We start from the raw sequence: 12220 nt of genomic DNA on the forward strand, positions 1-12220 counted from the left end.
CCTCCCTGAGAAACATTTCAAACAAGCTGCCAGGGAATGTGTGATTGTAATATCAATGCCCAGAGAGATGCAAATAACTCAGTCCCCCCTGGTTGATGTAAAGTACAGTATGCACTGGTATTTGTCTCCTTCCCTCCCACTTACTAAGCCGTTTCACTTCATAGTAGCAGTTAGTCCCAGGCAGTGTAAGATGAAATCAGTGGAATGAACACTTGGTAAAGGTGGCAGGGACAGTGAGTCCAATTTTGTGTGAAATTATATTTTAAAGATATTGAGAAATATTCTAATGTACAAGGCTCCTGTGTTCTACTTGAGCAACATCTGGCAGATGCTTTTTTACGTTAAAACATGCATTTCAGGTTTTCTTGAAAAACTACAGGAAGGGATCTGCAGGAAGTGCATGCCCTGAGCTCTGTTAGCACTATATGTTTTATTCTATTTTCCTCATGTGTTCTTGTGCCTTTTCCTTCCTTTACTATCTCCCATTTTTTTGTTACTCTTCTGTGTCTGTGTGTGTTTGTGTGTGTGGCATTTAGTTCCCTGCCTTGTTCTAATCTTTGTGTGCAGGCTCCTCAGGTTTCTTTGTGGATCTTATCTTTGACTCATTATGTTTATGGACTCTTTTTATAAATGTTTTCTTTGTGTATTTCTTGTTTTATTTTGAAACTTGTGTCCTTGTACTTATCTTACTTTACTTCCTGTCTTTGTCTGTGTTCCCTCCTTTGTCGATGAGCTGCTCCGCCTTCATTAGTTTCACCTTTGTCTCGTTAACTTTGTGTATTTAACCAGTTTGTCTTGTCAGCTTCTCGTCAGTGTGTCTGTCGCCTTGTGATTATTTTGTGTGTGTTTGTGTGACTTAAGTTTTTCACCTTGCTGTTCTGCCTGTGTTTTGAAAACCTCAACCTTATCTGACTGCCAACCTGTACACCCATCTGCAGGATAACAGGTCAAACTCTGTTTCATGTGACATCTGCATTTGGGTTTTCACTTCATTCTAGATGTAAAACCCTGTTGCATTGTTTGCCTGCACGCTTTGTTCAGACTGTTTTCCTAGAAAATAGTTTGCGTTTGTCCTGCTTTCACCTCACTTGCTCACCTTCCAGTTTGAACTTCACATTAATTCCCTCAAACGACATCAGTGTCCAAGTCTGTTGAGTCGAGGGCTGTGTCAGAAATCACTCACTTATCACCATAGAGTGAGTTCACCATTTTGTAATGAATGTAATGTTTGTAATGTTTCGTATGAATGTTAACAGATGCAGAGAAGCGCAGCACAAAGTGCAGGAAACAAGCTTATTTCTACATTTAAAGATGATTATTCAATATGTTTTTTACCTTAAAGTAAGAATATTTAATGTAAAATAAATATTAACTGTGGGATTTTTCCACCAGCCGACATTGTTGAATATCTTAATCCTGCAGAGAAAATGTGCATAGTGTCTAAAGTGTTTTTGTTTCTTCTGGATGAGCTGGATATATAGTCCTCTATACAGTGATAGGGAATAGTGAGTGAGTGGATGGTTTTGGACACAACCTCTGCTGTTTGAGTCTGGTAGATTCAATAACTCACAGTGTTACAATTATACAAGAGTAAGAGTCTAATATGCATTTGTAATATTTATTGTTATAATTTCACTAAAATGTGTGTAAAAAGTCATTACCTTACATATGAAGGTCTCCATTGTCAATATGTGGACCCTCCATAGTAAGTGTCTCCCACTTCACGTATCCCTTCTCTACTGTTGTACTAAGGGGTCTTCACATATTGACCAGAGGATTTTGTTCTTTGGCTTGTGTTGTCAGACACGTAAACTAAGATCTCCTCCAAAGACTGTCATGGTCTGAGGGTTTCCATCAAATAAATCACAATGCAGACATCGCCAAACACCACCTGCTACAACAGCTCTCAGTAAAAATCACACCATCATGGACTGACTTCAGAGACAAAGAGATGAACACAATTCTGTAAATCACTGTCACAAAACCAAACTGTGTGAAAATGATTTAGACGTTGATGTATGAAGCAATTATTTCTGTCTTTAATGACTTAATATTATTGGATAAGGTTTTTATTTAAAGGTCCAGTGTGTAAGATTTAGGTGAATGGGATCTATTGGCGGATATTGAATGTAGAATAATCCTCATGATGTTTTCACCAGTTCGTTTCATCTAGATTGTATGAATTGTAGTTTTCTTTAACCCAGAAAAGACCCTTTATATTTAAATATTTTATATTTACATGGCTACAGGTTCTTTATCATGTTTGGAAGGGGAGGGTGTTGTGAGGGGTGCTCAGCTGCAACATGCAACTTCAACACTAGATATCACAAAATTCTACACACTGTACCTTTAAGTAAACATCAACTGTGTTTTTATACAAGAAATGCAGTGCTGATCAGATAAAAAAATTAACATATTCAGATTCTCAGTCCTCCACAAGGTCAATGATGTGAGGTCAGTCTGACTGAACCTCACTCAAACAGCAGAGTCTGTCTGGTTTTTGGCACGAGCTTGGATTTTGTTTGGAAGCTCCGGAAACCTGGCCAGCTCACTTGTGCCAAAACCGTGACTCGCCTCATGTCCAGAAACAAAGAGGCTCTGGCAACCTCGCAGACAGTTTTATCATCACTAGTCAACATGTTCAGAAAAAGGGACAGCCTGGGGCGGTTGTAAATCCATCGCACAGCCGGTGCAACAAACCCTTGCTCCAATTGGTGTGAATGAAAATGTCACACTGACAAGAAAGTGAGCGTGATGTGTTGTCGTTTCAGCTCAGCCAGTGATTTAGATATTAAATTGGGGAGAGGATGTTGGAGTTCTGACACCTGTACGGAAATAAAAATACTCATTAACTTTATGGACACAAGGCAAAGAGTGTATTGGTCCATAGAGAGTGTTCTGTCCCTTGGGTTAAAATACAAATTAATATCTGCAGATCCGGTGAAGATGATGTAAATCCGAGTGTAATTGAATATTTATGTGTCACACAAAACGGCCTGGAGGAACAATCATGAGGCTCTGCTGAAGAAATCAGATAGCGCCTCTCTGACTGTACATCAGCCACACACAGGCTGCTCATTTGCACTCGCTTCACACTTCAGATTGCACAAGTGGCATGACTTGCAAGGAGCATGATGCATTTATGTGTGAAGGTTTTTTTTTGTTTTTTTTTAAAACTAGTATAGCCCCACCAAAATCATTGTATCCTTCCTGCAGATTCCTCACAGAGAGGATTCCAGAGGCTGAGAGACTGGGAGTGAAATACATGGGTCGCTTTGTTATGCACCGCGTCGCTTCACTCAGGGTGGAGAGCACAAAAAGTGGCTGTGATGCTGACTGACAATACCTGACTCTAATCTCCACACCAGGACTAGTGAGCAGGAGAGATGAAGGCAACTATTTATTTTTTTTGTTTTTTGATTTTATTAAATGGAAATATTTTAGTGGAGAAATTACATGAATGGAGAAACTAGAATGGTGCAATCATCTGCCAAGGCCCAACAGTCTGCTTAAATTCAATCAAGCGGAATTTTCCCCGGGAAATTGGTCAAAAAATCAAAAAACACTCTATTTTGAAATGTTAAAGAAGGTGATTAAAAAAGAAATGGATCCACAACTTTGTCCAGATGTAAACCAAAATGTATTATGTTCTCTGCTGGCCCATGTCTCATCCATCCATTGAGTTTTGTGTGAAATCTGTAACCATGACCCTGCTGACAGAGTCAATAATCATCAAATGTCTATTACTGATTCTCTAGAAAGTAAATATTGTGACAAGAAGCTTGTCATTAACAGGAATTCAAAATCCAGGGTTAGTTTCAAGCCAAATTATTTCAGTCCAAGTCTGGTTTTTCCAGCAGTGGAGACATTTGCGAGTGTTTATGATGAATACTTCCTCATTGCAACTATTATGGCACCTTTTTTAAAGCACATTCAATCTCCAGAGTCTGGAGGCTAATGGTCATGATCGAGGTAAATAAACCAGCAAAATGAGCTTCATCGTTGCTTCTTATTCGAGTTCCCCAATTGACCTCCCACTCATTCAGTCAACATTTAAAAAACTTGTTCATATATATTTTCTTTATAAAAACTTTTTTGGGGCATCCATAGTATAACAGCCATATTGAAGAAATTAATGTTTCAAAAATAAAGTAATATTCAGGAATGAAATGAGTTTCAAGTGGAAAAAAGTCATAATATTGTGAGAATACTGATTGTAATCATAAAAGTAGTCCTTATAATTGTAATAAATAATTTATAAGTGTTACCAAAATGTCCTCCAGTGTTTCCTTGGTGCAAAAACTCATCCCCACTGTGAGGCATGAACATTATTCCCAGTGAGATTTGTTGACTGCTGCTTCAGGTGCATGTCAGCAGGTCCTTCCCCCTTTAAACACCAATTCACAGCAATTACTTGTGATTAACCTGCGTGGCTGCCGGCAGTGTGAGTGGTTTGACAAGACCTTGTTATCTGAAATGAAGGACTGCAGCGGAAACATGCATTATTACAATAGATATTATTTTTGCTAAAGCTGGGCAGGCACCACAGTTTAACTCTCGCTGCTCTGTCTCTTTTTGTTTTTAGGACAGATGAGAAAACACTTCTCTTGTTCCCCAGGACGTCTCGCTCTAGTGTTGCGTTAAAGAGTGGCAACAGTCTGGTAAATAACATGTCAAAGTGACATGTTGTTCGTTGGCAGGAAGCGGAGTGAAAGCGGACGGGCCACTGCCCTCAGAAACACTGGAGTGTATCCTCAACTCAGCCCTGTCAGATTGACACAGAAAACAAACACAGCAGCACAAAACTGAGGCAAACAAGCATTTTCAATTGAGGTATTCTAGATAAAGTTACGCTGCCCCTTCATTGACTCGTCATCACGAGAGATAGAATTGATGTCTGTGTTCAAGAGCATCATGTCACTGATTAATTAGGAGAATAAATGGGCATGTTATGTTCAGAATAGCCTGGAGAGGGAAATTACATGTTTACATGTGACACAGATGTGAATTTACTGCTGCTTTGTACTCATTAGATCTCAGGGAACTCTCCCTCGTCATTTTAAACAATTAACAGATGGATCAATGTATCAAATGATTGAAAATGTAACAGCATGCTCATTCCAGGATGAGAGATAAAAAAGTTTTATAGCAGCTTCTAATTCACCTCAGAGCAGTGTCCAAAGTGGCTGCTCTCCTTTATTTAAGACAATATTGTACATCGTCTTTATTAAAGTCACAGTCATGTTAACGTGCATTTATTTGTTTTTTGTTCCATACAATAGAAGAAAAAAAACTCACATCACTTCTGCAGAGCCAAAACCAGTCAGAGGGCAAACGCTGTTTCACAGTGAAATGATAAAAATACTCCTTAACCTCTGTTTGCAGGATGGAGAGAGGATCAATAACAATCACGACTCTGATTAGATGAAAGGGGCCTATCTTGTTTGGATTGCCTTACATCAGATCTCAGGCCCATGTGTTACGAGTGTTAGGACCAACAACGCCGGACACGTTGAAGCTCACTTAACTGAAATAAAGTGTTGGCTCCTGCTGTTACAGAAGACAAAGATTTTCTCATCTAAAACTGCACCTTTACCAGGGAAATTTTATTTTATTTTATTTTGTCTGTGTTGAGGTAGAGTATTTTTCAAATCTATCACACACTGTGCAAGAGCGTGTGGGTAAAACTGTAGGAATATCTCACACGTTCCCTCCCGCAGTCCTATGCAGCAGCAGAGTGCGAGTCTCGGTTCATCCGTAGCTGCTGAGTGAGAGAAAAACTCTCAGAGATCCGGAGCGACTGTAAAGATGGTGGCACATCAGCCGAGAACTACAGATGAGAGATGAAAGCTGGGGGAGGAGGAGATAGGGAGGGAGGACTGGAGGAGAGACGGGAAGAGATGGAGTGAAGTTGGAAGTTAATATCTCCTGTGCACTACATCCTGCATATCATCCAAGTCAAATAACACAGAGCTCACCCATGCAGATATGCACAATTACTGCGTATATGTTGGACTATTTGATATTTTAAACATGTCACAGGGACTTTCGGCATGAACCTGAAGTTGTGGCAGACGTCTGAGAGCAGCCGGCTGCCGTCTTGTGTGAGAATCTGTCTAATAATCTCTGTAATATCAAATATGCATTCATCATTCTGCACATCGAAGTCTAAAACGAGCTTTACTCACTGAGCAGCTGATTCCCAATTCAAATAAAAAAGGGCCCTGCAGTATTTTCTAATGTATTAAGAGTGTTTAGCTCAGTGGCTCCAGTGCAGCACTTATTAGCATTCCTTAGCACTCCTTAAGCTGAGGGTCATTAAGATACGTGACGATAAAACCGACTGCACAATGTGTTTTTAACACATTCATATAATTAAATAAATCGCTGCAATTCAGCATAAACAGGTTCAGTCCATGAGCTCCGAGCCATATTTCACACAACGTTCATTTATTTAGTTCCTATGTGAACAGAAAGTTGAGAACGTTATACCGTGTGTTGCCATGTTCTTCTCGGTAGAGCACGTCTCAAACATCCTACTCTCAAGATGAGAAGTAAATGCCACAGGAGGATGACAAAATCCGATTAATCAAAAAAGGCACATATGCTTGAATCAAAAATTTAAATACAAATTGCACATAATTGATTATAGATGCAAACATGGCACAAACGTTTATCCTTAAAGCCACGTTTCTGTCATCTCACAATGATAATGAAAGAACGGCTATTGATGCCTTTGTTGTATTGATGATCATGAAGAGAGTACAACTCTTTTTCAAACATATACGTCTTTGTTTTCTTTGGGGAAACAATATAATAAAAGCAGAGGTGATTTATGACACAATAAACCCCTGAAAGGAACTAAATAAGGGTTTATAATCATTGCCTATGGAGTTAAAAGACATGAAAGCAGTCAGCAAGTAAAATATCTTAAACTAACTTATTTCAACTTTTGCAAACTCCAGGATCCCAAAAGATGGCGTAAATCATTCCAGAGGCCTTTTCATTTTTCTTTGATGACATTTGATTGTGGTTCGATTCAACTCTTTTCTTCTTTATTAAAAGACCAGAGAGCACAGCTCCGACCTGACAGCCTAGCAATCTCTGAAACCTCCATTTTACACCTCTCCCCTGCCACTTCCTGCACCTAAATTAAGATTAATTACACAACAGGCCAATCTGCTGAAATGGGAAATTATAAGCTCCCAGGAACGGTGCACTGTAGATGCTCCGTCTCAGTTAGAGGAACAGCTTTTAGATTGCACCCACATATCGTTATGCTGAGCACAGCAGGCGCAGGGACGACTGTCTCGCTGTGTTTGATAATACCTAGCAGAGGGGTCTCAGGACATGATGACACTGATTAAAGCCACTTCTACTGGATGTCAGGTGGGGTTGAATTCCTCTTATCTGTCTAATCAGTCGTTACAAACAGTGAGACAATGCTTTACATCCATCTGTGTCATGGGATGTACGTCTAAATCTCAGTATGGGCAGATTTAAATTGATAGGATTTTACATTTTATTGTGAAGGTCCTGTTAATCACCCAAATATATTGATTTACATGCACCACTTATCTGTGGTAATACCAAAGAGTGACATTACTCCCTTGCAAGTCCATACAGGCCACACCAGCCTGGTTCTATGGAGGTGTCAAGCATGCTATTCATCAGTGTTTTGCTAAATTGAAAAATAAGTATATGGCCATTTAATTGTGAGTGGTGGGTGGGAACAGTGAATGCATTGCTTGATGGTTAGGTTCAAATACTGCACATGTCTGCAGCTTCGTGTCAGCAGCTGTGATTGGACACCTTCATTCTATTAGTGATTTACTAATCGACCGAACATCATTATATGGATTTTCCAAAAGGCAACCATCAATACTATCAGGTCGTGTTAGCCTTGCTATCTCAAATTTTAGCACTTACCACCAGTTCAATCCTGCCACCTGATTTGACCCACTAAGCCTGCAACTTCAACAAGTGTCGGACAACTTCGGGACAACTTCGGGACAACTTTTATATACAGTACAACCAATCCCTAAATCATGTCAACTAGAGTCTAGTTTCCAAGAATAGGTGGCCTACTAAAAAAGGATATAAGACCTAGCAAACACTGGAAACTAAACTATGGCCAAAGTTTTGGCTTTAATAATGTCAATATCATGCCTTGTGACTCTAGAAACTTTCATTGACTTTGTTTATTTACTTACAAGACATATCTTAGTTTCATAAATACAAACCTTTGCTATTACCATGGAGGGACATACACTTGTATATGAAACATTGAAGTTCTCAGAATGGCCCCTTTTTATAGAGTTAAATAACTATATTTCTTAGATAATATTTTTTCTAGCTGATTCATTTGGGGGTTTTCCTTAAATTATACTCCTTTGCAAGCAAGATCACAGGATAACAACTCATTAAATCACATTGATGCAATGGGGGAGAATTGATCTTTCAGTGCAGCATCTTCACTGACTGCTGTTATTACTATGGATAATTGCTGTCCATACATAAACATGTGAAGTGCATCTAAGTGTTGTTCCAGGTTGAGGCTGAGCTAATTATAAACAATGCATATAGTGATGTCCCCGTGTTTCCAATGTGAGGATCTGTTGTTGTTTCTCTGATTTAATATCATTGTGACAATGCATCACTTTGCAAAACATGATTTGCTGCGTAAATGTCACGATTGTCTCGTTAGTCTGCCACAAAATCGTACTTTTTGCCAACAACCCTCCATGTCATTGTTATCCCTGCAAAACCTGCCAAAGAAACACACGTATCCAACCTTTCTTTTTGAGTTCTCACAGTGGCACACATACTTTACAAACATCACCAACAACTCCTCTGCAGACTTTTCTTTGTACTCATTACAGTATCAGCATCAAACACCCTCCGTGTATCAGAGGAAACGCTTTGACCAGCATGGACGGGCTCAGCCACAGGACCTCCTGCTGTGAACATCACCAGAAGAGAATTCACGCTGCGAGAACCAAGGGAAAAGGGGGGGGAAGGAGTCGCACCTGGCATTTTATGTAACGCGGGGACTTCATTGTTCGACAGGCGGCTCTGTGTGTTTTCGCTTCGCAATCTGCGAGGCATTATGTCACAGACTGTGTTCGATCCTCTCACCAAGGGTAGAAGCAGTGATGGGCAGCTGGTGGCTGCAACGTGCTTCTGAACTATTTCACACATGCCAGAATCTGACACGAATTTAATGCATTCAGCTCTGAAGGCTCGACACACTTACAAACAATCCGACCATTAAGAAGTAGAACCGAGCCGTCTGTCCCCACAGCTCCATCAGAGAAAATGTTGGACAAGAAGCGAATTCACAAGCAAATGGTGTGCTCCAATACTAGAGGGCAAGAGATGTGTTGGATTGCATTTCCCATCTGCACTTACAGGAAATGGTATGGGTGTGCATAATTAATAACGATAACATGCTAGTTCACGTCGGGTCACACCTCTACTTCGACTCTTAATTAATTGTCACACCTGGTCAACCCATCATGCTTTGCTTTTCTTAGATTTCTTGTCCCACCTGTTCCCTTCCGCCCATCCATTCACCCTCCTTCCCTCATCCTCCCTTTATTTTCAGTTTGGCACACACCTCTAACAAGTCTCATTCTATCCGTTCTGTCTGGGGGCCCAAATCAGCTCGTGTGGAATGATGCCTGAGATGGAACTGCCACACAGAGTCTCTCTCGGCCCGCTCTTCAGTGTATCCTCTCAGAGAACGACGCATCTTCACCTCAAACCCCTCCCTTAAGATCCATTCATCCATCCTCTTACATCCAATGCACCAATTTCCATTAAACATTTCGATTTTGATTGATTTCATTTCATCAAATATTTGCATTGATGAGACTGAATTTTTTGTTTCTTTTCGGTAATGCTTGCACTGATGTTTGATGCCCTGACCACTTCTCTGTGTTTATCGGCTTCACCTTTGGCATGTGGATTGTTAAGGGCACAAGGCAGTGCAGTGTTTGATTCGGTGCAGTTGGTCATATGATACGTTCAGTATGAATAAACTTTGAATTAACAGCTCTGTAGCAAAAGCTGAGAGACATCAACGTATAAGTGTCCATGGCAACGACAACCGATTCTGCAGTTCAGGGTTCTGTGTTCGAGCTTCACCGAACAGTTAATCCACAAGTAATTTTAAATTCTAAGAATCTGGTGTCAGATTAACTTTCCAGCTGAGTTACTCACAGGTCTGTGTGTATCAGCCATGTAGTGCTTGAGTTCACAATAGTGTGCTGGATTGTTTTAATATCTTCCTCCGCAATCACATCAGAAAACATTCATAAAAAATATAAAAAGTTTTAGAATAAGTTCATATTTTTTGATAAATGACCCACTGCAAGTTTTTACCCACTATGCTTTTATCAATTTTATTCTTGAATGTGAAGTTTTCTTTTAAGTGGAGAACCAAGTTTTTCAACATCTTCAAAAAAGATTCATGATAGACCCTGACAGTCCTGTGCCCTGCAGACACACACATAAATATCCTGCAGATTTTTAAACAGTTGTTGTCTTACAGATTTCTGTTTATGATTTCCAGTCAGTTCTACATGTATTCTTGTTATTTGTCGTACTGTGGGTGAACTCAGAGTAAAACCTGCCTGGGTTGAAGTCTGCTGGAGTGAAGTAGCTTTTTTATGACAAAATGAGGAAAAATCTACCTCAATGTAAGATAAGAATATCAATATGTTCCAGAGGATTAGCCAACAACTCAGAAAAAGCAAGTTCAAGATTAGCGGTCATGATGCATTGTGCGGATCCTCAAAGAAAAGAAAAATAAAGTGAGATTCAGAAGCTGCAGAAATAGCTTCTTTTGTAAGTTACTTTCAGAAACATCACAAAATAAGATTATTTGGGATAAAATTGCACACAGGAGACACAAAGAGCTGCTATTCCAAGGGCCAGACGCTCCAAGTGCTCAAACAAGCACTTGTACAGGACGACCTGGAACAATTTACCACCATTACTGAAAGTTTAAAGGCGCTGACAGAGACTTGTTGGCAGTCAGAACAAGAGCTGTGACAGAGGACATGGAGGTGAAGGCTTTGGTGCATGTTCCACCTGCATTTTTTATACACTCACATCATTACAAAGAATTCTCTTAATCTAAGGTTGATCTAAATAATTTGCATTAACACCCTAGCATGCATTCACACTAGAAACTATATAATAACCACCACACACATCAGTTTACATACATGTGTTATAAATCAGAGATGGAATAATTAGTAGTAAAATAATAAAAGGTATTATTAAATAAACATTGATGTGAGTTTCCAAGCATGTAGTTGTTGTTCACCTTATAATGTGTTTCTGCAGGTTTCAACAATTAAAAGTCTGAATAAATAATGACTGAGTCTCAGAATTACTTACACTTCCCCATAATTGAAGATAAGGTGAAGTAGCTGAGTGAAGAAAAACGCTTCATACGCTACAGGCAGAGACAAAAATAATCCATAGTCTCTCTCACAGTGCACACAGAGATAAATTCTGACCGGGGCATATGTGGCCAATCATTTATCAGTTCCATGTTGGTCTTGTTTGTAGTTGTATTACAAAGTACTAATATCTATATTATTGATAAAGAACAACAAACAGAGACATCCTAAACTATGATGGATGCTGGCAAAACTAGTTTTAAAACCTGATGGAAGTAGCGTTAAATGGTCGTTAGCGAAATTAACAGCTACGTTATATTTTAAAGGTCCAGTGTGTAAGATTTAGGTGAAAGGGATCTATTGGCAGAATTTTAATGTACAATAATTCTCATGATGTTTTCACTAGTTTGTTTCATCTAAATTGAATGAATTGTAGTTTTCTTTAACCCAGAAAAGACCTTTTATATTCAAATATTTATATTTACATCGAGGGGACCCTCTCTACAGAGGCCGCCATGTTTTTTACATTAGTCCAGACTGGACAAACTAAAACACCTTTTGAGTTTTTATATCAACTAAAGGCTACCACATGTTTGGAAGGAGAGGGTGAGGTGAGGGGTGTTCAGCTGCAACATGCAATTTCAACACTAGATATCACTAAATTCTACACACTGTACCTTTAAGGAAGAAAATGTCCAAGACCCTGTTATTCATCCACATTTTGACTTCCCTTTAGGGTAAAGCTACCATTTTTTTTTTATATTCCCAGTGTCTATATCCTAAATCTGTTGATGCACTCTTATCTC

The sequence above is a fragment of the Paralichthys olivaceus genome, chromosome 5 (genome assembly GCF_024713975.1).
Source record: "Paralichthys olivaceus isolate ysfri-2021 chromosome 5, ASM2471397v2, whole genome shotgun sequence".
Lineage (NCBI taxonomy): Eukaryota > Metazoa > Chordata > Actinopteri > Pleuronectiformes > Paralichthyidae > Paralichthys > Paralichthys olivaceus.